Source organism: Falco cherrug, chromosome 13 (genome assembly GCF_023634085.1).
Source record: "Falco cherrug isolate bFalChe1 chromosome 13, bFalChe1.pri, whole genome shotgun sequence".
Classification (NCBI taxonomy): domain Eukaryota; kingdom Metazoa; phylum Chordata; class Aves; order Falconiformes; family Falconidae; genus Falco; species Falco cherrug.
Window position 1 is genome coordinate 18,545,736 of NC_073709.1, and position 23,299 is coordinate 18,569,034.

General features: G+C 45.0%; 1 protein-coding gene and 1 long non-coding RNA gene across 6 annotated transcripts in view; one reads left to right on the top strand and one right to left on the bottom strand.

Moving 5' to 3' along the window:
* LOC129737250 (uncharacterized) lies at positions 1-21,427 on the top strand. Its single transcript, XR_008734882.1, has 3 exons — positions 1-1,066; positions 12,974-13,046; positions 21,181-21,427. It is a non-coding gene; the product is annotated as an uncharacterized LOC129737250 (long non-coding RNA).
* Positions 1-23,299, bottom strand: part of TTC7A (tetratricopeptide repeat domain 7A) — a 172,420-nt gene that overhangs the window by 5,190 nt on the left and 143,931 nt on the right. The gene's annotated exons all lie outside the window — the stretch shown is intronic.

The following is a 23,299-nucleotide window of genomic DNA, read 5'->3' on the forward strand; positions in this document are numbered from 1 at the left end:
ACAGACAAGTGATGAGCAGTTAACAACGGCACAGAACAGAAGAAGAAATGGAGCCCTGCGAGCTTCCAGCAAGCTGGGCAGACGTATGAGTGCAGGTACAGGAGTCCTATGGGGAGGATCTTCACCTGTTTGTGGAGTAGAGAAGCAATCAGCTGTTAAGCTCCGCTTTTTTGATTGTGATGTGTCATTCACAAATCAATTGTGAAAATAACTTTTTTTAAGCAGAGACTGATTTAGCTTTGCAAGTGCTCCTGCTGTGTGTTACTGGGAGAGCATATACTGGTGCCATATAGAGGAAAGGCTAAAGGCCCTTGAAGCATCCCTGTCTCCTTGAGTAGGTTACACTGGCTTCTAATCACCAGGAAAAGATACACAGGTTCAATTATACCCAGTATCTAAACTAACTCTTGCTCATCTGGAACATCCAGCTGAAGCTGATTTAAGGTCTTTCAGCTCCTACAGCCTGACCATACAGAAAGATCTTTGTTCTTAACAAATGGGGCTAGAGGGACGCAGCCCCTTTCCAGCCTTCCAGGGGCAGGCTGTATGTAACAGCATGGGGCCCTCTGTTCTGCACTCCAATGTAGACCCTAAAGCAGTGTGGGGGAAGAGAAGGATGGAGAAACCTTGTTTAAAAAGCTGTCCTTAGGGTAAGAAAAGACACAAGTGGGTGTAACCATCTGGAAGGAACAGGAGGGGGAGGATGAAAGAAGTGGTAGGAAGAACATGTTTTCCTACAGGGCTTGCATGGATGTATCTGAACCCACAAAGCATCTGAAGAGCCAGGCTCCCTTTTAATTACACAGCACTCAACCACACCGAGCCCAGACGGTCACGTGGGCTTTGCAGGCCACAACGCTTTAGTGCCATTTCTCCGCTTCCTCCTGAAGGTGCACACACCAGGACAAGCCTCCCACCAGTTTCATCCAGGTGTGGCCTGTGGAAGAAGCAGCCAACACTTTCATGTCATCTGCCAAGCTCTGCGTGGCCTCTGCCTGCACTTACCCACGGGAATGTTGCAAAGTGAGACGACAGCCTGACTTCATGCTTTTCCTGGAACTACATAGTAAGTGGATGCACATATATGTAAAGAAAAGCATTACCTTCACCTTTACTTCATCTTTATTTTGTGTAATTGCCTTTAGTTGATATGAAAAGATGTAAGATACCTGCAATCTCTTGCAACTAGAACCCAAGTAAATTTCTCATGAAAGAACGGTGATGCTTTTGGAGGTAGTGAAGATTTTCCTTTGTCTTGTTTTGTTTGCTTTTCCAAAAGTGCCGTTACATGCAGGATGCATCAACGTGACTAAGACCCCATGGCCAGTGATAGCACCGATACCTACAGAAACACATTACTCTGCCTGAGAGAAAAATTAAGGCACACCCATTTAATCAATTACCAGTGGTACTGTGAAAACTTTCACTGCTTCTTTCTTGCCCATAACCTTGACCTGAATAATCAACTCAGTATTAAATGTGATGATTTAGAGATGCAGTGGGGCTGTTTTTTCTGTAGGTTTCTCTATCTGTCAGAAAATGGCAAGGCAAGGTGCCTAATCCTCCTGTCCCCTTGCAAGCAGGCACGGGGGGCGCAGAGGTACTCTGATGGGAGAGGCTGGTTCCTCTGCAGGTAGCTGCCTGGAGACAACTGCAAGCGCGTAATGATAGACTGGAAAGTATTTGAGCAATTATAATTTGAATCACCTGCTTGACAGGGATAATGAGGCATAGAAAGGGCAAGTAGTGCGGCCGTACCAAATCTGCTGCCGAGCCAAGAACTGACAGGAGCTATCTCAGCTCCAGTTTGTCCTCAACCACAAAACCACTGTTCCTAAAAACTCTTCCTGTTGTGCTGACCGAGCAGAGCCAATTGTGCTCTCTGGTGGCCGGGGACCCATCGCTGTCCTCACCCTGACACCAAGCAGCATCAAGCCTCTCCACGCTCCCAGAGGGCTGCTGGCCCCAGAGGCGTAGGGGCCAGCAAGCCCGTGCAGCTGCTGCCTGTCATCCCTCTCCAGCGAGGAGGGGAATTCCCTCCCCAGATGACATCTCGCGCCTCTCAACAATGCTGCAGTGAAATCCACCTCATCGTAAACTGCTTGTGCAGCACAGCTCCCTTGTCTGCCCCAGCACCCTTGCTGGTCAAGGACCAGAGGCTGCACGGCTTCCCCCCACCGCTCCCCAGTGTGCAGCCACTGCATTTATTTCGCCTGTGCTTGAGGTCCCTGCAGCTTGTTGTGCAGCACCGGGAGGAGGCTGTACACACACCCCAGGGGCTGTGTTCACCTGAGGGAGGTGGTGAAGCTGATGCCCACCGGTAAGTGCAGCACACATGAACATTTTCTCATTGGTATTCAGTGCTTTCAGGCACGGCAGTTACGCTGAAAAACTAAGAACCCTCAGAAAGGGTGACCTCAGGTTCTCCAGATCCAGGGGAAAGCCTCCTGTTGATGCTGCAGTATACTGCATGGGTGAAAAACTGCTATATCTTTCTGGGGAGAAATACTTGCTAAAGGAGGTAAAGATTTCCTGTCTCCTCGCTCTCTCCCTGCGTGACAGCGCCAAAGGCTGCCCAGGTCCATGGCCCTTCCCAGGCATGCCCGCTGTCCTGCTTTCCCCTTGCTCTCATCAGGAGCAGCCCCATGTCCCATTCCTGCCCATGTGCCTGGATTTCCATGTGGTGTGGGCAAAGGTGTTGGGCTTCAAGCCTGAGCCCGAACAGAGGTTGGGGTCTGGCCAACCGGCTTTGCAACCCAGGTCCTGCCAATGTTCCCAAACGCCAGCACAGAGACCTACTCCTTTGCCCAGAGCGAGCTGCAACAGATAGCGCCAGACTTTCCCATAAGGCTTAACTGAACCAGCAGAAATATGCTGCTGGATGTTTAAAGGACAGGTTGAACATCATTAATTCTGTGCAAAGGAGAGTTTCTTGCTTTGGGTTTCCTCTCTTGCCTCTTCCCCACGCTGCTCCTTGCAAACCACAAGCATTTTCTGAGAGCTGGAGGCTGCACAATCCCCACGCCTCATGAAAACGCAGCACTGAGCACTTCAGTTTTTTGTTTCCCTGAGGTATTTGCACTTGAGAGCTTCTCCTTGCTACTGAATTTCTTATTTCCCTATGGAGTCTGGCTTGCTATAAACAATGCCTGCATGTTGTTGCTATGTAGGTCCAGCTGGAATCTGCCTACAGTGCAAAAGAAAAAAATTATATATAAATTCAGAAAGCCACCCACTGACAGGCAATTTGCATTTTTATCTGGAAGATATTTTTTTTTTTTAATTTTCTAATGAAAGTTCAGTTCCTGAGTTTCTATGGAAACTCATCTGCTTAGTGTGCATGCATAATTTCATAAAGTCAGATCTCAGGAAGATGAGCAATTAGTATAAATACAAGCAGGAATGTGATTAAGGGTTTCATCCTCTTATTCCTGAAGATGGAGGGTGGGGCTGGGTTTTGTTGTCTTTCCTTGGTTTGTGTTTGTGTTTTTGCCAAACTAAGGCAGGAAGCGGGGCACACGGTAGCCTGGCTCCTCTGCCACCTCCTGGCTACCACTGGCACTTCTGGCTTTGCCCAGTTATTTTCCTCCCAAAGATGGTGAGTACCTCCAAGTACTGTCCTCTCTCTCAGTATTGCTGGTACTGAGTCAGGCCCCGCGGAGCGATGAGGACAGGCTTCTTTTCAAACGGAAGCATACTATAAATAGTAAAAAAAACCCCAACCCAACCCAAAAGGTGTGTGGGAATCATTTTGCTTTCGAGCTCCTGTGGGCAGCATGTGGCTAGGGGCTCACCCCCGGGCTGCGCTAGCCACGCGCAGGCAGTTCATGTGCTGCTTGCGTTAATACAGCTGTACAGAGCTTGGATGCTTGCTCACTCACTCAAGGAGGTCTGAGGGTAACTTCTGCAGATTAATTTTATTTTCTTCTTTAGGTCTGAAGACATACTTCAGATCTTGTAAACAGAGGCTGAGTAGTGAAGCCAGACGACAAGCCAGACTGTAAAAGCTGGTGCTGAAAGCACTGGAAGAAATTCATTGGAGGTGAAGGGTTGCAGCACAGCAGAGCTGGTACGGTCTAGTGCTGCATGAAGGCAGAGGGGAGACAGCGAATTTAGTTTGCTGATTTAGGGTGCCTTATGCTGGCAGCTAGACGGCTCAGTTTATTGTTTTTAACTTCAGGGAACAGGGGGTGCACACGGGAAGCTTTTTCAAAGTTATTTTTGACCACATACAAAACAAACAAAACCTAAACCACTTCTATAGTAACACTGGGTTTGACTTCCTTGCCTTCAGTGATGTGATATTTAGTAATTGATACTTGAGTGAGGCTATTTTTGTTTTACAATAGGAAAGCCACACTTCATTTTAAGTTAGATGAGCAAAAAAGTTACTTGTCTTCAATTTCCACTAATAAAGAAAGTGAGCATAATCTCCATGTGAAGTTCCACTTCAGAAGGTTGTGAAATTTCTGATCCGTGCCTTTATTTCCTTAGTTTGACAAAACCTCCTTAAAGGTTGTTAGATCATAAAATTTGCAGAAAATAGTGCAGAAAAGACCTTACGGAAGACTACAAAATAGGCCTTACGTACAAGCTGGAGTTTATTTTTAGCAGTGAAAGTCAAAACTTCCTTTGCAAATGTTTAGTTCAAACACCTGATAAGCTGCAGGGAGTTATCCTGAGTCTTGGCATCCTCGTCTCCTTACACTAAGGTGGCACAGATCTACTTGTTCTTTCCTTCGGGGCTTGCATGGGAAAGAGTTTTCTAGAAATATGTTTTATTTCATTCCTGGAAGATTGCTTTTCATTTTGTTTGCGTGGTCATCTCATTGGAGAATCTGTATAGGTGGACTAGACTTTATCCTTTACAAATCGATTTTAATAATTACTTTAAATGCAAGTTCTCTCTATCTTTCCATGAGACTCAAATTCCAAAGTGAGGTTGCCTCTGATGCTTTTCCTAACTGAGCAGAGCATTTTTGCCCATTATTACCCTAGGAAGTTTCCAGAATAAATTGGACTTTGCAGACTTTGCTGTTGGGCTTCTGCTAGTGCATTATTTAATTAATTTCAAGGTAGCTGGGGTATCCTTACTGTCTGCTCCAATCTGTAATACAGATATGTCACTAGCAGTTAGTAGGCGGGTAATCAGCAGCTGGCAAGATCAGGGCATACTGCAGAAAAGTGCTCGTTCCAAAGTGTGCTTATTCAGCAGAACCCTACAAAAAGCCTTTCAAGATGCATTTGGCACTTAGTGATAACAGTCTCATGTAACAGAAAAATCCGCACTGCTGCAGGGCAACATACACTTCTGTAATTATCTAGCAATCGGAATAAGTTGTAAGCAAAATCTGTTGCATAAACCATGAAATATCAGAGTCCTTTTGGAAAATGGCAGATTAACTCTGGAAATCCTAGGTCTCCTAGAATAAGGATAGACATGTAAGTAGCCAATGATCTGTGATTCTTTCCCTTACATTCGTGACCTTTGCATTTCTGAGGAGGCAGGAATATTTTTTTTTTAGCTGTGAGCAAGTGAAGTGAGTTTTTGTTGTGCTGTCACTTAGCCACACCGCGGCTGGCAGTGTGTGGGGTAGCTAATCATCCATTTTGCTGATTCAGTCCAGGTTGTAGCAAACCTGAGCTATACGTCTGAGCTTTGTTCCCTGAAAATACACTGGGAATTCATGGGGCAGGCAGGGTCTGCTCACCAAACACACTGAATTAAGAGACCGTATCTTAATTTGCCGCCCTAACAAAGGGTGACTGGGATCCACTTCTGGAGGAAAGCTCATCTTTCAGTGTTTCTGCTGCCTCTTTTGTCAAAAGCAGATTTTTCTTCTTTTCCTTCCCCCTCTGCATCTCCTCCGCTGAAGCTGCTGCATTCCCTGTCAGTCAGTGACGCTGAAGTGCTGCATTTGATAAAGCAGAGGAGGGGAAGGAGAGAAGAGGATAAGGCAGGCAGGCAGGGCCACTGCAGAATGCAGCATGTGGAAAGGAAAAACGAAGGAACAGCACCGGAGGAGGGGGGAACTGGCAAGTGCTGGGAAAAGCAAAAACCCGAATTTGCATCATGATTTGTAGCACTTGTGCGCTACCTGTGGGTTTCAACTCAGTAGGTTCAACCCGGAGATATCAGCTCCAGTACTGCAGGCACCGAAGGAAGGCAGCCCAGCAGCTGATTGCTGCTTAAACTTCACTGAAGTGTCTTCGTGTGCTACAGATGAGTGTGAGGTAAGGGAAGAAAAGAGACTGCAAGGAGGTATCAGGAGCGATAGGCTAGCTGAGCGTGAAGACAGAGATGTCTTAAGCCCACCACAGACCTGGGCACACGGATATGCTTTATCAACCGTACCCAGGTAGCTTTGGCAGGGAGAGAAGGAAAAGCAAAAGAAAGAAAAGATCCAAAGCGGTGAAAACCCGGAGAGGAACATCCCCTTCCCTAGCTTGCCAATGTGTTTTTCAAGGCAGCGTGTAACTGTAAATGCACCATCCCACCCAGGCCCCCCATGAGGCAAGCCCCCCCTGCAGAAGAGGAGCACTGTGCCATGCTGCACGCTGCCCTCTCCCCAGGTTTGCCATCTCTATTTGAGTTCATCAAATGTTAGCAGGGATGTTTGTACCGTGTTTGAAGCTTAAATGTGATAAAACATTTATTGACATAAAAAGCAAACCCTAAGGCAGCATTTCAAACCAGGAGGCTCTGATCTCTTCATAGGGAGGCTCATACAAGCCTGGGGAGAATGAAGAGTTTTTCTGCCTTGTTGGATTGTCGTCACTTAAGCTTCGTTCAAAGCAGAATTGTTTGCTGCATGCTGAATATTCTCTAGACAGTTCTTCCTGTGCTGAGACCTACACGGAGATGAAGCAGCAAGCAAGGAAACCTAACAGGATGCCTCAACCGCATGTTTGAGACTATCTAAATGCAGTATTTGTTTCACACTCTCTTTTCCAGGGAAGGCAGATTTCTCCCAGCCCTGATCTTAGCAGTTGTCATAGTAATGTTGCAGTAGGGTGCACAGTAGTTTCAACTATGACTCAAGCTCATGGTGTCATCTGTAAAAACATGCACTAAGAGAAGGTCCCGAACTAATAATAAATAGCAATTTAGAATAAAAAAAAATGTAATTTAAGGTCCCAATTCTGTTATGCACTGTACCTGCTTCTCTGGCAGAAAGCCTTGTTGAAATTAGTAAGATTCAGCCTAGATATATCAAAGTATTTCAAAATACATGCAGAATCAAGACCGATCAGCATCAGCAACGAGAGAAAAGGCATGCAACATACACGCAGGATGCTGAAGAGCAGCAGCCAGGTAACTTAGTAGCTAAAGCCCTTGACTAGAAAGCCATTGCTGTACTTCATTGGTATTTCACGTTAAATAATCTGCCACTACTCAGAAACACTTGAGAGAAAAGAGACAGGGTCAAGACAGCAGCTCTGGGAGGCAGAATTCTTGGGTTTAAGTGTTCTCAGATTTAGAAGGGTTGAGACCTTGCCCCTCTTGTGCCCAGGGAGTGCATGCTAACTTCTAGCAAATATTTTTAAGCTGGGGTAACAGTTAAACACCTGCTTCTCCCCCAGGGGGGAAACAGCACTCTGCCTCTATTTTGATAGTAAGCAGGTGCCTACATTCATTGCACAGAGCAAGATGTTGCTGCATACAGATGGGCAATGTCTAGGCTTAAGATGCGGACACTCAATTAATCTGAGTGCCCACACTGTGCTGTGGCTGATGAACAGGGGATTTCTGTCCGCTTAGGTTTCCTCCAGTGCCAATGCTGCATCTTTCCCCAATTTTTAATGAACTATTTTGACGGAGGAGGGGCTGATGTGCACATTTCCCATGCATGTTATCTTTCCCTCTCTGTACAGAGTAAATCTGAACGCATGAATCATGAACAGGTTCTCCTAGATAACAGCTTCAGCTCTGTCGAGGGTCTCTATGAAACTCAGTCCCACAGAACTAATCACCAGAGCAAGTGCTGCATTTAGTAAGTCTCTGAGGAAGGGTGTAGTGCAGCAAAGACCCGGCTGACAGAAGCACAGAGCATGCCAACGTAGATTAAAGCAGATGTCTTCTGAAAGGAGAGCTGAGATATTTAAAACATCTTAATTTGCTTAGTTTTCCACTACTGGCAGTCTCTGGGATAGCATATTATCAATGACAACCTCTGCACAACTACAGCCGCAGCCTGAGTGCAATATTGCAGCCGAGTGCTAGGCCAGCTGCGCTGCTGGGAAACAGAGCGAGCTGGGCAGGAATGCACTGCTGTGGTCCAGCCAGTGCCTCTGGCTTCTGCACCGGTGCCTCTGATCCCGCAAGAAGCATGTTTCCTTATCATCTCTTAACATAAAATCTCTCATGAATGATGAACCCACACGCACAAAGAGATTTTGCTGAATTACAGACAGCATTTTCTGTTACGTGCTCAAAAGAGAATGAATGAAGAAACTCATTGAGCAGATAAATAATTAAAGACTTTTGATAAATACTGCACATAACATTAGTGTAAATGGAAGCTCCAGTGACACTGGAGAGCTATGATGTCTTCATGCTTCCCATTTGTTTGGCAAGAAGGGACTTCTGCTTCCTTCTCTTGACTGTGGCCAGCTCAGTGTATCGGGACAGCTTGCTGAAAACCTGCAAGTCTTGATAGTTCCCACCCTGCTGTTTGTGCAGCTGTGTCTTAGGTACCAGGAGGCGACACATTCTGTTATTGCGCTACACTCTATTTTATATACTGTATTACTATAGTCTATCACCCTGCCCTGTCTTTGGTGCGATAACAGGCAGCCTAAATAGCACAGAATTTAAACTAATTATAACTGGTTTCCTTGTTTTTGAAAAACAGTGTTTGAAGGTTGAAGTATAAAGGGGATAGCCATTCCACCCCTTCTCCCTTCTGGCAGTTCCCTGAGCACTTTCTGAAATAACCATTTATGAGTTCAGCTGTAGGCCAACTTGACTGCTACAGTTTCTATGTTTTAATTTGATCTCAGAGCAAAGCACAGCATGAGGACAATACTGATTACTAGAGCTGCAGTGGTTATCTCGAGGGCTGTGGATGAGAAACCACAGCCAAAGTTAGTAACGAAGATCAGGTTGGAGCTCAGTGGGGAGGCATCTGCTGCAGGGAGAGATCAGGCCAAGGACAATGTCTTTAGACCTGGATGCAAGTTTTATTCTCCAGAGAGGACTGAAACACCCCAAGAACCTGAGTGGTTTAATAATAAATGCATCAAGTTCTCTTGTAAGGTGTAACACACGCTTTAGAGAGATCAGAGAAGAGATGGGCAGTTTTGTCTTTCAGGAATTTATTTTGGTTTCTAAAGTTTGGTAAACACAGCCTGAATAATGTGGTAATGAGCGCCTCAGGGACATGAAGAATAACTTACCACAACAGAGGAATGCAAGTGATTGGCACAGATAAACAGGAGCTACGAGTTCCCTGGAAACTGGGATAATCCACCTTCGAGAAGCAGAGCACCAGCTCTCCTGCTAATGGACTGGAATCTCTGCACTGTGCAGTGGGTCAGACTTGCTCCTTCCAAGGACCTTGGACATCCCAGCAGGTCCTGGTCCCTCGCTGATGAGGGAAATGCGCCGTTCCCCCAGGAGAGGAAATGGCCACTCATAGTGGAAGTGATGGCTTCAGTGCCAGAGAACCACTTACCACCTCCTTTGTGATGGCTCCACTGTCTCCTGGATGGAGGAAGGAAGCCTGGCAACTGCAGAGGAAGAGAGCAGGCAACAATCCTGCAAAACAACTCTGTCAGCTCCGAACTGGTGCTCAGGAGCTGTGATCCTGCTGCACAGCCAGGGATTAGCGCCGATGGCTGGGCTACCTGGGGAAGCTGCCAGCTAACTAGTGGATTTGCTGGGAGGTTGGCAGTGGGGGAGCGGAGCTTCTGCAGCAAACAGAAACAAGGAGAACAAAGTGTTCGCAATTCCTTGGACAGTGAGTGAACTGACACACAAACTTATTAATGTGAGCATCCAAAATGCTCATTTCTCCTGTGGGAGCCAGTGACTAGAGGCAAAGACAAGTTCTCTCCCTCAAGCTCAGCTGCTTCAACACAAAAAAATTGAGCTAAGAGGCTGCTCTAAGGATTGCTTTTCCCCAAGGAGAGCTTAGAGCAGTTATTTTGGGCTATCTGAAGCGCAGGAACATTCCTGGGATTCTGCAATAAACTTCAGAGTTGGGAAAACAGAATCTGCCAATCAGCCATGGTTTGGAAGGAGGCTACCAGTCATCTCCAAAAGCCAAATGTTGCTTTACTGTTGTTCTGCTTGGCACAGCTGCAAAAGGTATGTGCCAGACAGGCGTAATACCCACAGGGAGAGCTTCTCTAAGGGTCAGATTAGGATTAGTTTCGATCTCTTTCTCCTCCCGAGCCCATAACCCACCTATCTGGGACTTGCAGAGGACCACTGCTGTACTAACGGGCAGAGACCAGCTGTCCCGATTACACTCAGCATGACCGGGGATGCTTCCTGCAACCGCAGCCTTACGCACACACAAGGAGCGTGCAATCACTTGACGGCGAACTCCAGTGGAGAGCATCGGCCACAGGAGGCCATGCTGATGGTCCACCAGCAAGTGTTGCGCTGCTGATGTGCCATTTTTGGGAGGAGGTGTAACTAGCTATGTCACCCTGCACAGCAGGCTGAAAATAGGATTGCACTCACTGTGCCACGTGGCTCAGTGGTATGTCAGGACATGTATTTTTAGGAAATTCCTCCTTTGGGCAGAAAGGGTGAAGTACTTGGCCTGGTTTGCAGGCTGCTGGCTTTGCCCAGATCTTTCATACTAGGGTGTGGGAGCATGTTAGCCACCAAGTTGGTCTGTGGATGCCCTTAGTGCCGCGGTACAGTGCTAGTCCTAGTTTCCTACTGATCAGGGTGGTTGCAGAAGGGTAGAAGATAGCTGGTCTGCTGCTGTGCTTTTCTTTGTTTCAATGTATGCATGCTTGCTCTCTCTCTTTGCTGGTGCTTTTCAGAGAGGGAACTGACCTCCAGCAGAGCAGGGATGGAGAAAAATGTAAGGAAGATCAATGTCTTAGGAAGAATATGGTCTCTGAGGAGCAGCAATAAAAACGTACCTAGCAGAATGAATGTGTGAGGCGAATGGGGAGCTCAGAGAAGATAGCTCATGCAGAGAAAAGAGCGAGAGCGAGAGAGAACGAAAAGCAGATGGTAGGTAAGGGATTTAAATAAGCTTCTGAAGAGGCAAAGAGGAGTCTGCCTTGGTAAGGTGCTTTTTGGGTGCAGCATAATGAAAAAATGCAGTACATCTCCATGCCCTGCCAGTTACTGATGCATAGACAGTGCTGTGACTTGTCTGACCCCATGAAAAGGACAAGGTAAAGCAGTGTTGGACTCAGAATCAAATTCTTCTCTCTGACAGACACTTGCCAGCTTCCTCTTTCCCCCAGAACATCATTCCTATCAGGCAGTATGTGTTCAGCTCCAGCATCTGGGTTGTGATTTTTTGGCAGCTGCACAAAATCTCAGCTATTAAATCCCACCTGCCAGTCTCATGTCTGCTCCCACAGACCTTTGCCTGTTAGCAAATGTTTCGAAATCACACTGCCAGGCACAGCACATCATTCTGCAATCCTACCTCAGGCAAAAACCCTCATGCAAGGACTTCTTTTAACTTCAGTGGGCTGCAGGAGGGAAAGGCTAGAGGACAGGCTTCTGGATTACAGGCAGAAATACTCATTTAGGTCATGGCTTGCACTGCATTCTTTTCAGCACTAATGTAAAACAGCTATTTTCCCCATGAATTATCTGAGTAACACTATTTGTCTGTGACATTTTAAGAAGCTTTGAGACATGTTCTGTGCTATAGATGTGCAGTAAGAGAATTTTGTGAACTTCATTCACCAGAATGTGTTCATGTGAAATTGTTCTTCCCTTCTTTACAAATTCTTCCTTTCCCTTCGCTTGCTTCTTAGCAGTCCCAGATGAGAAATGCCACCGATGTGATGTGTGCATACTGTATGTTGCTTCATTGTTGAAACAGTTCATTAGTAAACAAAATGCTGAAATACAGCTTGATCATCTATCCTGGAAAGAGATCTACCCACAGAAGTAACTGCAATTTTTAATTTTGTATGGTGAGAAAGGACTTAAACTTCCACATAAATCATCTGCTGTAAGATTTCACAATCTGACTTTCCCCAGCATGAACCTAGGCAATGAGGCTGCACTTCTGGTGCAAAAGGCAATCTCTCTTGGAGATGGTCTAAGCTGCTTGATTATGGTATCTCTAAAATTGCAAACAAAAGAGACAATCAGTGCTTTTTGATGTGGACATCTGTCAGCAGAGAAATCACTGCTAACTGTCATATAATAACCACACCAGACACTTCCATAGCAGTCATCTTTCTGGAAGTCAAGCATGAAAAAGCATGAAAAAAACCTGTTACTCATCCAAGCACCAAGCATATTTTGTCTGGATCTGGTTGCGTTTCTGTAACTGTTCTGTAACTCCAAGGTGATGTGACAGATGGATACTTGAGGTCAAAATATTTAGCCAAGATATCGCAGTCAGTAACTATTTTTGTTGGCATGTAATTAAAGTATTTAGCTTTATACTCTAATATTTGCATTTTAGTTTTAGAAGCAATGTAAGTACACTGAGAGAAGGTGCCGATAGTCTGACATAAATACAAGCAAAAGGAATTTGTAGAGAATTGGCTCAGCAGCAGAACTATCTAGCTGCACTTCACCGTTCACAGAAGTCCTTGCTCCTGCAGAAGCACCATAGGAGCTGTCAGTTTGGCAGGTACATGGTTCTGCATGAGCTCTGAACAATGTTAAAGCAGTACAGCGCTGTCTAAAAACCATGTGCAGCAAGGAGTATCTAATTGTCTTTTTATGAAAGGATTGACTTTAGACAGCCTGCCATCTATAGAAATCATACACACGATTTCCTAAAGCATTTGCACACCTCCTTTGCAGGCATGGGCTCATCAGCGTGTCACTTAATTGATGAAAATGGAAAAAATAGTTGCAACCTCTCTACAGACAACAGGTAAGGGGATGACATCTAATGACTAAGTAACCTGGACCAGGTTTGCATTGCCCAAAAACTCCTGTAGAGTATCTCGTTTAGATGGCACCAGAGCTGCCTGTACTACAGACCAGTTATTTTGCTGGTTACATAGTTCAGCACTAGTCTAATGATGGATACTGTATTTGCAGGAGGGAAAAATGAATTTTCTTGAGAACTGCCAGAAGAAAAATACTGGATCATCAGGAAAGAGGGTAAAATCAGTCTCTCATGATTTGCAGCAAACCAGTGAAAAGACTCAACTGCCAAAATATAATGAACTGGGTAACTCCTGCAATCACACAGAAACATACACATAAGCTACACTTTAGCGCTGCCCACATATCTAAGCAAAAAAAAATAATTAAATCACAAACATTATGAAGTCTTTTTAATCCATGTGGGGTGAAAGAGGACATTTACAGAGCAGTACAACCCCTAGCATTGCATCCATTCTCGAATCTAGCAAAGCCCTTTAATGAGGCTGACTTTGTGCTAGGAGGAACAGGCATGGGTACGTTAAATGAACCAGCCTGCATCTGTGAGATGCCCAGGGATGCAGCAATGTGGAAAAGACTCACCACGTAGCAGTATGGCATGAGTGCAGTGCTCATGTGTCGGGGGAACTCTGGAGACAGCAAGCAAGGGAGAGAGGCACCTTCAGCTGTTGTTGTTGTGTCAAAGCCTGAACAAAACAGGCTCCAGCAGCAGCCCCTGATGGAAATGATGTACTTGTAAAACATTTACATTTTCAGCAGGATGTTTCTAATTAAACTCAATTGGTTTGCACACCTGCTGGGAGTGACTGCTCTGCACCTCATCTCCCTCTCCTACTCGAGCACAAAGAGGATGCGACTGCCTAGGCTACCACATAGCACTGTGTTCCTTTTGTGCACTGAGAGTAATTGAGAAAATGGATGGCAACAGCCATGTTTTTTGTTTGCTACTGTTCTAGGAAGCGCCTTCCCCCCACCCCCCCCCTTTTTTTTTTTCCCCAGAGCATAAAACTGCTCAGGTTTTACAGCCCTTTTGCAAGAATGGGGAACTGACAGGGCTTTGTGTAGTTTCCTGACTGTAGGGCATTATGATTGATGCCGACAACAAACCTCTCAGGACTGAGGAAAGGCCGGTACAGGTCCTGACTAGCATCAGATCGATGGGGAAAGGATGGTATTGAAGCATGCTATAGTTAGTAGTGCAAGGCAGAACAGCCAGCTGTCACTTATTAAACACTTTTTAGCCTGTCTTACGAGTGCAGCCTGACCTGAAGGTTTTAAGAAAGGGTTTTATTGATACTGTGTTATATTCTCTGAGTTATTTATGGGTTTGCCTGGAAAGGTCTAAGACAAGCAAACCTTCGGAGAAAACTGCTGAAACTGTGTGGACAGCCAGCAGGATCTCTGGTCTGTGACTGCTGTCCGAGGCTCCCTTTCTGCATCTTTACGGAGCCAGCATTTGTCAGTGAGATGTAAGTCATGCCTCAAAAGAATACTTGAATGTATTGGCCTTGTTGTACTGCGGCATTGCCCTGCTGTGAAATGAGAAAAATGCATTTACTGTGCTGTGGCAGCAGGTTGGCATCCCAAACGTTCTCCCCTCCAACAAGCTCACTGGGTCAGAATAATTCTGTTTTGAATTGTACAGGACAGTCTCCTGGGTAACACGCTTCACAGCAATGCTCGGGGGGAACACGCCCTTGAATGCAAGGCAGTCAATGAGATTTATAATTACCGTGTTTTATAACCTCGTTCATTCAGGCAGGGAAGGATACTGCTGAAGAGATCTCAAACAAGAGAGATTATATATTCACAGCTACATAAATAGTTGTTAATATGATTCAAAACCTGGATGGCAGAAGGCTCTCTTTTGTCCACTGTGCTGTCCAGTGTAACACAAAAACCGCACAGACTAGTTTTAAACTCAGGCAGCAGCAGGGCATAAAACTCTGACTTCGGCTACCCTCTCCCAGGGAAGGGGATGTAAAATACACTCTGCTATCACCAAAATCTTCTGATTGCATTAAGCAAGGTCTTGGCTCAAGGCCAGGTCCCAGCCACCCCTTTAGTGATAATGACCGCCCTTCCTCAGGGCGCTGAGCACGGGCAGAATCCAGCTGCGTTTTCACACACGCACACATGTAAATTGTCAGAACATGGTGGTGTTAATGCTTCTGGGATGACAAATTGAACCGATAGATGTTTCATCCACTGCGAGCTCCATGCAGAATGCATTGTATTTTCAGAAAAGCCCGGAGGTCAAAAAAATAAATCTCCTGGTACAGTTTATCTGATGTTTTGTTTTTGAGTGTCCTTGATGCATAACAGCATGGTATCATCTCTAAAGATTAAAAACAATCCCTTCATATTGCTCTGCTAGGTGTTTTCAAAGAAATTCATGCACAGATGAAAACAAATAAAAACAATGCCCGATGGCTCTGCAGGGATCCTGGGCCTCTAGTTTCAGGTAGTCTGGAGACAATTTTAAACAAACAGGGACCTCTTAAATCCTCAGCTACAGCTCCAGCGAGGACATGTTGGCAAGACTTCAGTAGCTTTAATGGGGCGAGGCTGGTTGAGGATTTTCAACATCATCTCCATTTTGTGGTTTTTAGGGTATAGCTTAACTAGGATCTAAAGCTTATAATGTGCAATACTGGATTTTCATTATTTTTTAAACTGGAGCTTCGAGATAACACCATCTTTATTTAGAGTTTGTTTAAACAAAAATTCAGAGTAGCTAGGTTGGTTTTCATGATGTTGTGGTCTGGGTTTTTTGATGGACTAAGGCATGGGTGGAAAAAGTCACCCTCATCGATGCAGGACTGGGGCCCAAAATGACAGAATTAAATGCAGTATAAACTGAGTGCGCCCCAGGCACTGATGAAGGAACAATTCAGCTCGCTTCAGTTAACATGTCTTACTTTTATCCACTTGGCTTTACTGTTTTAGAGGATCTGGCCCACTATGAGAACAAAATCCCTCCCCCAGTCCCTGTTCTGCTTCCAGCCTTTGCTGCTGGCTAACTCTGAAGGACAGCTGCAGGAGTTTCTTAAGGAGAAATCTATGTGACACTGCTGAATTTAGTAAAAGGCTGAAAATAGGCTTTTTACTTTTTCTTCACTCTTGCTTAGGCACTAACTTTGTTCAGGCTGAAAAATACTCTGCAAAGGTAGACTTGAGGGTTTGTTTTTTATTGGGTAGACTCATTCACGAGATCACTTGCAAGGCAAAATAACTCCAGACAGAACTTGCGTAAGATGTTTGTGCCAAATACGATGCACATATTGATTTAGGGGTGCTGGTGGGTAGGGAGGATAAAGGGATAATGCTGAATACAAAACCATGCTCTGTTGCTGATGAACAGCCCCACATGCAGTGTATTGCAATGCATGGGAAGGAAGCCACAGCAGGTCACATTCAGATTGTACCTGCTGTGGAGTTTCGTTCCATTTTTTAAAAATCTCTCTTTTATTTTTAAATTACCTTTATACCTGCTATGCACCGCCCACCTGCTTGTTTGCTCTTAAGCCTGTATGCTGGCTGGGTGTTCAAACCGCCCTCAAGTTTTTGCACAGGCATACATTAAAAAATACTCCCATGGCCCTCCCTCACCTTCTTTAAGGTGTTAAGACTTGTTGCTTATTAACTACTTTGTCCTTGTTAACCCTGGCCATCCCCTATCCTTTGCTGTGAGGCCAGGGCTGCTGACCACAACTACTGTTAGTTGGTTACTTGTGGTGTAAAAGCACTAGCAGCAACACTTAGGATGCACAGTATTGCAGGACACCAGTTGCTTTCAAGGCCACCTTTGCCTATTCTCCTTTGGAAGGGGATTACTGGAAGCACAGTGGCTTTGTCTGGGATAGTTACTTTTACCTCTTCCCTGGCTTACCTCTTGAAGTACTGATTTCCCAACCTCCCGGAGGAGCTGTGGAAGCACCAGGTTCTTCTGTTGCGTGCAGTCAGTGAGGGACAGCAATGTTCAGGAATGGTTACTTTGGCTTGTCAAAGCTCTACGTAGCAGTGCTAGCCACCTGGGGAAGTAGGTGGCATCCACACCTACACAGCTGCTTCCCTAACCTCCTTCCTTGAGAACAACAAATCTTATCTAACATCTCAAGCCTAAGTAGTGTTAAAGACACAGTACAGGTCTTGCTTCCTTGCCCCAAGCGCTGGGATATGCTGCCATAGATACCAAAAAGCCATGGCAATTCCTTTTAATTTGAAAGGTTTCACCTTTCACCATCGGCTCTGTGGTATCTGAGCAAGGGAAGTCTCGTCTAAAGGGAGCTCTCTTCTAACAGGAGATACAGAGAAGCAGTCCCTCTGGTTCTTCTCAAACTGTGACACGCTGTATGATCACCGAGATAGAAAAAGTTTGCAAGTTGTCTAGTTCAAAGTATGCAAAAATAGCAGGGATGCACTTCCAACAAGGCTGCTCTTCTGTCCCTATTTGATGCTAGCTTGTGAGAGTGAAATTGAGTAGTGCAAGACTATCAAGATTTAATCTGTTTACAGAATTTCAGTTATATGAATTTGATTTGAAAGGATTTGTGCTACATGTGTATATCATGACTTGTCATAGCTGCCTGCATTGACATTACATTATGTGAGCATTCTGATTCCAGAGACTAGCTACATTGGTAAAATCACTCACTACAGCTGACCAAGCTAAAAATAAATTAATAAAAAAATGTTTGGGTTTTTTTTCTGCCTTTTGGCTCAAGGATCTCACATATACACCATTTTTACTTTGTGATGCTGCTATTTTATATTTGCTTGTTTAGGAAAGCTAACTTCAAACAATGGGTTACTTCCAAACCATTTCTTTTGATGATTGTTCATTCACTATTCAGAGTAAGAGATTAGTTTAAAATGGTATATACTTCCAGTCTGTCTGATTTGCTATATCAGCCAACAAATAGTATATAATAGAGAACTTCTCAGAGAACGCTAAGTCTATGAGTTCAGAAAGTCTTCTAACCACTGGTGACATTCAAAGAAAAATAATTTAAAGCTGCAGAAATGTGAAATTAACACTTATCTCAAATACACAATCATTTATCATTAGTGAAAAGCAGTTCTGAGATTTCAAGGTTGCTTGTTTGACCTATTTGTGGTATTCTAGGAAGAACAGCAAGGAATCCTGAAGTGAGGGTTTCTGCTCCTGAAGCCTGGAAATGTCCAGGGCTTGTGGGTTTTATCAGTCTCTCTCCACATTTATTTACTTTTTTTGCTCCTCAAGGCAAGACACTTTTCAGGCAAAAAGGATACCAAATGGTCCATGAACCTGGTGCTGAAGATACTGCAGGCAATTTTGCTCTCAATGTGCATGAAATATGTGCAGAATCTCTTATTCCTACTGAAGTCAGAAGGAAAACTGATATGTGCTTGTACTGCAGAAGCCTGTCCTGAACTATCCTCATGTACATAATTTCAGTTCAGAAAAGAATTAAATGCTGTAGGGTCTGGCTGTATGTTAACAAGTCCATAAACTCCCCTACAACGTCAACCTTCAAGCCTCGCAATGCAGTAAGGGATCATACGGGACTTCACAAACGCTCTGCTGTGGCATTTGTTTAATTTGACCTAGCTTCGTTTGTCTGTATTAGTCACTTCTGTGCTGTTGAGCTGCAAGTGACAGCCTCAAAGAGAAAATACCACAGCCTGCCAATCTGGCACAAAAATTAATCTAACTAGAAGTTCAGAAATTCTATAGATTGTTTAGATGCGAGGGAATAATACTGCGCTCTTATTAAAAACCACACAATCCCGTATTAAGTGCCAAACCTGTTCACCATTAGCTGCTTTGGGAAACACTGCCCAGGGGAGTATTTACATAAAGATGAAGCTAACTTTTCTCCTTGTTTAAAAAAATAATCACAATCTCAGAGCTCCTTGACAATTTCTTTTAAATGCAATTCATAGCTCAGCTTTCACTACCGATTACGTTTGGCCAGGTTGGTATGTTATGTGTAGATGTGCTGAACAAGTGCTAAATTTCACTTCACGAGGAACTAGAGGCGGTGGGAGTGGCCCTGTATGTTAGGAAGTATTTTGATTGTCTGGAGCTTAATGATAGGGATGACAGGGTTGAGTGTTTATGGGTAAGAACCAGGAGAATGACCAACAAGGCAGGTACCACGGCAGGAGTCTGTTACAGACCACCCAACCAGGATGAAAAGGCAGACAAAATACCCTATAAGCAGCTGGGAGAGGTCTCACAGTTGCTAGCCCTTGTTCTCATGGGAGACTTCAACTTACCAGATGCCTGCTGGAAATACAACACAGCGGAGAGGAAACAGTCTAGGAGGTTCCTGGAGTGTGTGGAAGAGAACTCCCTGACACAGCTGGTGAGAGAGTCAGCTAGGGAAGGTGCCCTGCTGGACCTGCTGTTTGTGAACAGAGAAGGGCTTGTGGGTGATGTGATGGCTGGAGGCCGTCTTGGGCACAGCGATCACGAACCGATAGAGGTTTTGATTCCTGGAGAAGTAAGGAGGGAGGTCAGCAGAACCGCTGTCTTGAACTTCCAGAGGGCAGACTTCAGCCTGTCTAGAAGAGTGGCTGACAGAGTCCCTTGGGAGGCAGTCTGGAGGGGCAAAGGAGTTCAGGAAAGGCTGGACATTCTTCAAGAAGGAAACCTTAAAGGCTCAGGAGTGGACCGTCCCCATGTGCTAAAAGACGAGCCAGCAGGGAAGAAAACTGGCCTGGCTGAACAGACAGCTTTGGCTGGAACTCAGGAAAAAAAGGAGAATTCAAGACCTTTGGAAGAAGGGGCAGGCAATTCAGGAGGACTACAAGGATGATGTGAGGTTATGCAGGGAGAAAATCAGAAGGGCCAACTAGAACTTAACCTGGCTACCGACATAAAAGACAATAAAAAACGTTTATGTAAATCCATTAGCAACAAAAGGAGGGCTAAGAAGAATCTCCATCCTTTATTGGATGTGGGGGAAAACACAGTGGCAAAGGGTGAGGAAAAGGCTGAGGTACTTAGTGCCTTTGCCTCAGTCTTTAATAGTAAGATCAGTTGTTTTCTGGGTACCCAGCCCCTGAGCTGGAAGACAGGGACCGGGAGCAGAATGAAGCCCCCATAATCCGAGGGGAAACTGTCAGTGACCTGCTACACCACACCTGGTAGCGACACGAGAGCCAAAGCATGGGTGGTGGTTTCCCAGTGCCTCTCTGTATTGAATTTGCATGGCAAGGTTTTGGTAGCAGTGGGGCTACAGTGTGGCCAAGGTCAACCCACCACACTCTCTGTTTCAGGTATCCAGCATTGCCTTCACTCAGACTCCACTCTACTCCCTTCAGGATCACTAACTGCTTACAAACAAGGCTTCTCTCTTTCGACAACTTAAAACTCCTCCTGCCTTAGCTCGGCTAGATCTGCAAGAAGTGCTCTTTAGTTTCTTACTCTGCTCTACCCTGGGGCACTGCCCACTGACCAAATGGCACTGGGGACCTGTGCACTTTCAAAAGCACCAGACCCCAATCAGAAGAGATTGCACAGGGGACACAGGAGATGCTCCTTCCATCTAGGGTTTCCTAACCAAATCTGAGCCTGCTAAAACCAGCTGACACTACATTTCTTGTAGCTCTGAGGTACACAAATGCGTGTGTGAACACAGAGACACACACATTTACTTCCCTGCTGTAGGCCACAGGGGATGCCAGAACCATTCCAGCAGCTTGGCTGTTTACAAACAAACACTGAAAGCATAAAATCATGAGGTCACATCAGGGCGCCTCCTACCAAAAGTGTCTTACTCCAACAGCTTTCCAATGACTAGTGATTTCCCAACAGGCCTAACTTTTTCACATTTCCTTGCGTTTATTCATGTTGCCTTGGGCAATAACATTCCTTACTGTCTACAGTGTTGAAAAAAAGCCTGAATACTGTGTGGCTTTCTGTACAAAGGGCACTGTGGGTTACTGAAAAATTCAGTGTTGATACCAAAGCCTCAGCATAACTCAGAGATGGCAGCTTTGTATTTTATTTTAGCATTGACCAAACTTTATCTTTTACTTCTGAGTGTGTCTCATTTGCTGTAAGTGATCATTATGTGCAATTCGCCTCTGGCCCTTAACGATGCAGGTCTTGCTTGTCCTTTCAGTGCCCCTGCTTCCCTGCAGCTTTAGGAGGAACTGCATTTGCTGAACAGTGGCATCTTGCACCTGGGGTGGAATAACATCATGCAACTGCATGGGCTGGACACTGACTTGGGAGAAGCAGCTCTGAAGAAAAGAACTTGGGGATACTGGTGGACAACAACGCAGCATGAGTCAGCAGGGCACCTGTGCAGTGCTGAAAGCTAATGGCATACTGTATGTAAATGTAAAAATACATTACCTAATGCAGCACAGCAGACTGAAAGTAATTATTTCCTTCTATTTGGCATCGATCAGAAGTGCTGTTGCCATTTTTGGGTTCCCCAGTACCAGAGAGATGATGACAAACTGGAGAAGGGCAGGTGGAGGGCCACTGAGATGGCTGGGAGGGCCATGATACTGTAAAGAGTCTGAGAGAGGAGCATTTATCCAGCCTCTCCCTCTCCAGGCCAAGGAGGTATCTGATTGCCGTCTTCAGCTACTTAATGGGGGACTGGCAAAAAGATGGGACCAAACTTTTCTCAGATGTACTCAGCTGTAAGAGATTAAGGTACAGCAAGGGAAATTCTGGTTGACTAGCTGTTAAGAAAAAATTCTTCACAAGGAGTGGTGCAAAATCAGAACATGGGCCCAGGGAGGTGGTGGAATATCCATCCTTGGAAATACTCAAAACTCAGCTGGACAGGGCCCTGAGCAACCCGGCTGTGTATTTGAAGCTGGCCCCACTGTGAGCAGCAAGTGAACCAGATGACCTCCAGACGAAAGCTCCTTTCTCACCTAAATTCTTCTATGATTCTAATGTGCCTCATGGTATGTGTGCTAAGATACTAAGCACACTAATATATCATCACTGGTGTCAGGTATCATCACCACTTCCATCAGCTGGAACACTGCCGAGCTGACTCAAATACTGTACATCTTGTCTAAATGCAATTAAGAAGGCACATGGCAATTTCTGTGTATCCCAATTAGCCTTGCTCATACCATGGCTGTTGACATTCAAAACTGGCTGACTTGGAGGCCTGTTTCCCACTCAATTCAGAGCTTATATTGAGCTTCCCTGGTTTGTTGTAAAACTTACCAAGGCCCACAAAGTAAGGCCCTCCTTCAGAGTCACATTAACCACAATATGGATTTGGGGGGAATCAAAGCAAAGCTCACACACTACAAACCTAATGAATCAAACCCTAAAAGATTAATGTTCCTGAATAAAGCAGCAAACCCCACACAGCTCCAGATCTGCCTCTTCTTTTATTGCTCTGCTCTTAGGATGTAAAAGAAGCCGTGGCAGTTGATGGCTCTCCCACATTGGCATCTATTATTGTAATGCTAAATGCTAGCTCCTATCACCCCTGTAATCCTGTTTGGGAAGCTCTGCTACAGTGTTTACATTCTTATCTTTGTTTAGTCAATGCTGGCAAATAAAAGCACAAACAATCTCCACTGTACAGCTTGGCACTACTGAGATGCTGCCATTTGAGTTCCAGTTGATTTTTATTTGCAGTCTCTTATGCTGGTGACAATCTTGGAAAGCAGATACAGTTACATCACTTACCAGGCTGTAAAACTGATGTTTTTATGAGCCTACACTTTGTATTAAAATGAATGCTGAACAGGTGAACACAAGCAATAAGAGAACTGGGCTAAATATAAACACACCAATGCAGTAATTTCTCTGGAGCAACTCAAGTGTCATTTCACCTCATTTCCTGCCTTAGGCCATGCATCTTAGGAGATACTCAACCGCCTCATGTAACTAATTTAAAGAGGTATGTGATCTATAAAAACATGGCACCCATTTTAATTGCACAGTCTCCCTATATCTTCAGGGAAAGAACAGAGGCAGACTCTTCCACAAGGTAATGCAGAGCAGGAACCTAACAAAAGGGCTCTGCACCAACCCTGGAGAAGTCCCTCTCTCTGGGCAACAGGTAGAGAGAGTGATGAACTCATCTACCTAAGCTAAAGGCTGAGAACTAAGCAACATGAATTTTCACTTATGACTTAAACCACCTAAAACGGAATTGCCAGCTCAGACTCTCAGAAGCAAAGAGGAAGTATTAAATCCCATTGTTTTGTTTATTTCTTACAAAGTTGATGGCTATGAAGTGAAGCACAACAAGA